This window comes from Pteropus medius, unplaced genomic scaffold (assembly GCF_902729225.1).
Source record: "Pteropus medius unplaced genomic scaffold, Ma_sr-lr_union100, whole genome shotgun sequence".
NCBI lineage: Eukaryota > Metazoa > Chordata > Mammalia > Chiroptera > Pteropodidae > Pteropus > Pteropus medius.
In genome coordinates, this window is record NW_024351543.1 from 4964163 (window position 1) to 4970254 (window position 6092).

Here is a 6092-nt window from a genome sequence, read left to right on the forward strand (position 1 = left end):
GGAATGTCTGTATTTACTTTCACTTTTTGTTCCAGCTACACTTAAGCCCAGAAGTGGTGATGGAGCTGCTGCTCCTAAAATCCTTTACCTCCTGCCCTTGGAAGCAATGAAAGCATCTCTGACCCCAACCACTATACTGCGTCCCCTGTGAAGAAAACATACCTATCACTTCAGGGTCCTACTCCCAGGTGAATCAGTCACAAAGAGTACCCTGTTCCACACTCCTGACCAGGTTCCTGTGTGGTAGGCTGAGCCCTGGGACAAGGAGGCACAAGGGAAAAGCAGAGGGGCCTCAGCTATTCACTTGAGGGTAAAGCTGGAGCAGCTGCCTGATCCCTGATTCCCAGGATAGGGAGACAAGTTCATGTCTTGACACACAATCAGCTTTCCCCTGCCTCGCCTTATCTCTCCAGGACAGGGCTTGAGTATCAAGATAAATGACACCTGCACTTGGCTGAGAAGGTTCTGTCTGTGGTCTTTTAGAAGAGGGGAGGAGAGGAAAGGAACTTAATTTGAGCAAAGCTTTGAAATGCCTCTCTTCCAACTCCCTTTCCATCCTCTCTCCTGTGTTCTAGTACCTTTTCCTTCCACTGTTAACTAGGTTTTTCAGTGCCTTCATGCTCTCCACTGGCCGAGCAAATCCCGCCCCCAAACCACTCCTGCCTTCCCCGCCAGGGCTTCAAGCTCCAAAATTCTCTCCACATACAAAACCCTGTTCTTGTCATTTGATCTCAGCTAGGTCAAAAGAATGTCTTTTCGAAGACTAATTTATACTAAGGGATGGGTGACAACTTATCCCCCCTCTTAATCTTCTCTGTGGATTTTTTCTTGACAACCGAAATTGATCTCTAGTTGGTGGAATCCAAGGCAGCAATGGGAGCAGGAAATAGCTATTGTGGAGCAAGATGGCCCACCAGCTGCTGCTCCTTAAATCTTACCCCCTGCCTTCTTTACCGAGAAGTCACTAGAAGAATGGAACCTCAGCAGCTGTCCCTACCCGCCTCCAGCTAGCTCTTTACCTGGAGTCCCAGCCTCATCATTCATAGAAGGAGCAAATTCTACTATAGATGCAGATAGGCTCTGTTTCTCCCCAAACCAAATAAGACCCTGAACACAGGTACCCACTATGTCCAGGGCCCCCATATTTGGGGAAAGTAAGTAAGGCATGGTGGCACCATTTCTCTTTAACCACAAGATTTGGTGATTTGTCTTCTTCAAAGGTGTGTGTGTGTGTGTGTGTGTGTGTATGTGTGTGTGAGTGAGTGTGTATATGTTAGGACTTATTTGAGGGCTAGTGGGAAGGTTGGTTGGAGAAGGGTCTAGGAATTATGAATTTTTCAGGAATGCTGCCTTTTTCCAACATGTTTTTAGATCCCATTAGATATGGCCACTAAATCTTTATGATAAAAATGTCATACATGAAAGCAAACTCAATAGCTTACAACTAGCCTCTGGGTTTTGGAAGGGAGTTGGAAGAGAGTTGAAAGTATTTAACATACTTTTCAGCTGAGACAGACCCAGGCCTGAGGATTCCCTTACAGACATTCAGACAGGACTCCTACGCTTCCTGCTATGGAGTCTTCAGTTTAACCTCAGGGCAGTTTCTGCTCTGCCCAGTTCCTTTTTCCTCTTCCTTCTGGCTTCTGAGACTGGAAGGGGGCTCACAGTGAGACCCAAGCCACTGTTCAGGGTGAGGCCCAGACCCAGCTCCACCAAAGTCATCTCCAGTCACACCAGAACTTGGAGGGGATGGAGAGCAAGAGAGCCTGGTTGCTGGCAGCCTGCTGGTCTTGAGACACGTTCAGACAAAGCGATCTTCCCACTTCTCCAACAGTCTGTCCAACAAGTGGGCAAAGAACAATTATTACCTAACAGCAGAAATGTGTCAGACTAACGCTGGGGTAGGTTTTTACCTGATTGCAACACCAGATGGGGCATCACATGCATATTCTCCTTTTCTCTCCTCTCCTTCCCTCCCCTCTCCTCCCCTCTCTTCTCCTTTTTCTTTCTCTCTCTACCTCCCTCCCCTCTCCCTAGATTGTGGCTCAGGCTCCTGGCTGTTTACACTGAGCATTAGAAAGCCTACAGCTCATGTTATCAGCTCTGTAGCTTTTTTTCTACATCAGTTGGAATAAACAGGAACTGCTTCTATTCTAAATAGCAGATAGGTACTTTCTGGATAACCATAAGGAAAAGAAGGAACTTTGGAGTTTGAAAATCTAATCTCATCTCCTCCCCATTGTTCCTTTCACCTTCTGTATCTAGTATTTCTTCTACTTTCTCTTCTCTGCTTCACCTCACACAGATCCTTATCACGTCCTATATATGAGACTGATTCAGGAAACCCAGAGGCTAGTTGTAAGCTATTGAGTTTGCTTTCATGTATGACATTTTTATCATAAAGATTTAGTGGCCATATCTAACAGGAACTAAACACATGTTGGAAAAAGGCAGCATTCCTGAAAAATTCATAATTCCTAGACCCTTCTCCAACCAACCTTCCCACAAGCCCCCGAACAGCTCCTAACATATACGCACTCACTCACACACACATACACACACACACCTTTGAAGAAGACAAATCACCAAATCTTGTGGTTAAAGAGAAATGGTGCCACCATGCCTTACTTTCTGGTGACCTCTACTTTGAGTTTCTTGTGAAAAAGAGCAGCCCCTGACATTCAAAATCTAGCCTAGCACTCACAGTTAGGCCATGCTGTTCTCCTAGTAGACATAAACAATCTCATAGAGTACCAACCTCAGACGAGGTTACTCTGCAACCAGGATAAAGTGAACCAAAGCAAGCTCACTTTGTAATTCTAAGAACAGACAAAAACAAGGTCACCGTGCCACCCACAAAATACCAAACACGCCCTTTCTTGGCTAAAATGAGTGGCTGCTCCGTGTTTACCTATTGCAGTTCTATTCTCCTGCTAGTCTCTCCCTATGGATAAAATGTATTGAGATGCACACAGAATTGACCCTCCTTTCTAACAGTATCCCATATAGAGTACCCCCTGCTTCCATAGACCCTTCCCAGATGACCCAACCCAAACCCAAATGCTATGATAGGTTCTTTCTAACTCCCTTTTCCTGAGACACCCCATGTTTTCCCATTCCTCGCCGAAATGAGTCATAATCTCAATTATTTATCTGCATATGTGTTCCTGGGGGTCTTTGGTTGAAGGGCATATCATTCTACCCAGATAATATCTCATCCTTATTTCCTCTCTTTGCATATCTGTTGTCTGTTACCATGAAGTGGTTAATAACACGAGCTTTGAATTCAAATACCTGGCTCCAAATCCCAGCTCTGCATGACTCTGGCAAGTCACTTAGCCTCTCAGATACTGCTTCAGGAAAATATGTGTCCTAACATGGGACTGGGAGAATTCAGTAAAACATGCAAAGTGTGCATTAGAATGACTAACAGACTGTGAGAGAGACCAACAGGAAGTCATACCACAAATCTGATCTGAAGAACTCTGCTTGGCCCACAAGCCCTGGAAACATGCCAACTAATGTCATCTTGCTTCAATTTGTTGCAATAGCTTAATGACCAAACATACTGGTCCAAATTAAATGGCTCTCAAACAATAGCTATTAGTGATAGCTTTTCAGCATAACTTCTACTTGATAGTGGAAGAATGTGCTAGAGTCATCAAAATAAGGCATTTTAATGGATACATCTCAAGTTTTGTGTATTAGTTCTAGAATGAGATATCTGCCCATGCTGCCCTCACAGAGAAATCTCATAATCTCTCAACAATGTGATCTTCTGGGGCGGTGGGTGGGGTGGGGTGGGAACAGGATATTGGAATAAAGAGAGACATGAGTTCAAATTTCATCTCTTCCTCTTACCAACTTTGGGAAGTTACTTAACTTGAATCTGTTTTCTCTTTGCAGCACGTATATACCTACAGGGCTATTGGAAACTTAAAATAAACACAGGGAAATTGAGTAATAGGAAGCAAGCATTCAATTACGATGGCACCAATCTCTCCCAAGGCCCCAAACTACCACACACACACACACACACACACACACACACACACACACACACACACAATACACACGGTTCAATTTTAATTGAGTTTTCAACTTTAACAGTTGTCAATGCAACAATGGAACCTTTGCCTGTACAGGCCTGCTTTCTGGGGATAGGGCCCCTCGGCCACATCTTTGCGAATACTTTTAAGACCCATCAGGCCCACTCAGGAGATATAAGATGGTCTTCAAGGTACTTAAAACCAATTGAGAAAGCAATAGCTTATATAAGGTACTAAGGAAAACTTAAAAAAAAATTTTTGAAATGTGATTGGCAAAAAAAGAAATTATGAAATGTACCTAAATATGCTCCATCTCGTGGGACATGCTAATGGCTTTTAAAAGGGACCATATACATATAGGACTTGGGGATAGTGGAGGTTTTGACTTTGGCCGAAAATGTCTCATTTCTCCCAAGAGCATTTTGGGGCTCCCAGGAAGTGAGGGCGCTAATGGCAGAAAAACAAGCCAGAGAGTCTGGAAAAATGTTCAGAGCCCAAATGAGAATGGAACATACTCTTTAGGGCCCAGAAGCTACCAGACTTCTCTAGGAAAACTACCTCAGAGAATCCGAGAAGCCCAGATGAAGGCACGATTGTATAATGGTCTTCACATCAGAAAATCTGAGTTGAAGCCTGAGTCTGCCACTTACTAGCTGTGAGACTTCTGGCAAGTCCCCCACCTGTTTGGAACCTCCACTTCCTTATCTACCCTACTTGTCTCAAGAGTCAACAGGATAAATAAAGTGTATGTAAAAACATTGCAAACCATAAAGTGCCATATATATGAGTGGTGGTGTGAGAAAAAAAAATCCATAAAAACTTTTAAGGAGCAGTCTTTGTGCTAAGTATTTGTTATGTCAAATAGACTGCACCCATATAATCCTTAGCAATTACGGTAAGTATATCTACAATACTCGAAAAGCTGGGCCTCTTTGTAGCAATCGATAATGAAAAATACACAGGGCAGGAATTGGGACAAAGCTCAGGTCCTTCGGGAGCAAACTCCCCTGCCCAGAATGACGAGAGAGCAGGACGAAGCGATGAACGAGCAGGCAGCTACATGTCACTGGATTTCAAGTCCCAGTGCAGGTAAAGTGGCACAGTGGGGAAATAAAGGTCATAAAATATTATCCTCCATCTCAAGAAGTTTCATAACAAGTCATTTAAGTGACTTGTACATTATCTTGGCTGAATCATCTGAAAAATAGTAATAGGCATAATACAGTGATTACTAACATTTTTTAAAGTGCAGGATGCCTTGCTAATAGCTGGAAATACACAGGGAGTTTCCACATGGTTGTAACTATATTTAGTTTCCACTGAATAAGAAACTGAGTTCTCAAATATGGATCCTCAAATTCCTTACACACATCATTCTCTTCCTTTATCTTCCCCAACCATGACCAGAGAGACCCACAGCCTCCAAATTGGGGGTCCGTGGCATAGGCTGTTGGCAATTACAATAGTTCAGTCTGTATATAATTATAATTTAAAAAATTAAAGAGAATGCTAAAAAGATTCTGCAGAAAAGAGAAGTGCAAGCATGGGTGGTGAGGGGGAGGGATACAAATTCCATCACTCTTTCTGTGCTAGATAAAGAGGAGAAAAAGCCTTTGTCCTGAGTTAAAGGTAAACCAGGCTAGCCCTAGGTAAACTTGTTATGTCTATAAAATGTATTCTCCTTTTAAATTCTCCTTCTCCACTTTGGTGGTGACTGCAGTTTTTATTGGGAGCTCCCAACCCTCTTTCCCTCTCCCTGTTTGGGAAGGATATTATTTACACTTTTGGGGCTGGCACTCATTCATGTTAAAGTTTAACAATTAAAATGTCATTTAATAATGAATGACTGAGAGACCCTGGGGCAGCTGTGTAATACTTGCTTAAGAACATCCACGCTATATTATTTGTCAATTCACCTACGCAACAAAATACTTTTCTTTCTGTTCTGACTCATACCAGTCTTATTGCCTTCCTTAAATTATTCTCCCATGTTCCTGCCCCCTCCCCAGGAAGCTCAGCAGTGTTGTGGCTTCTCCCTCAAAT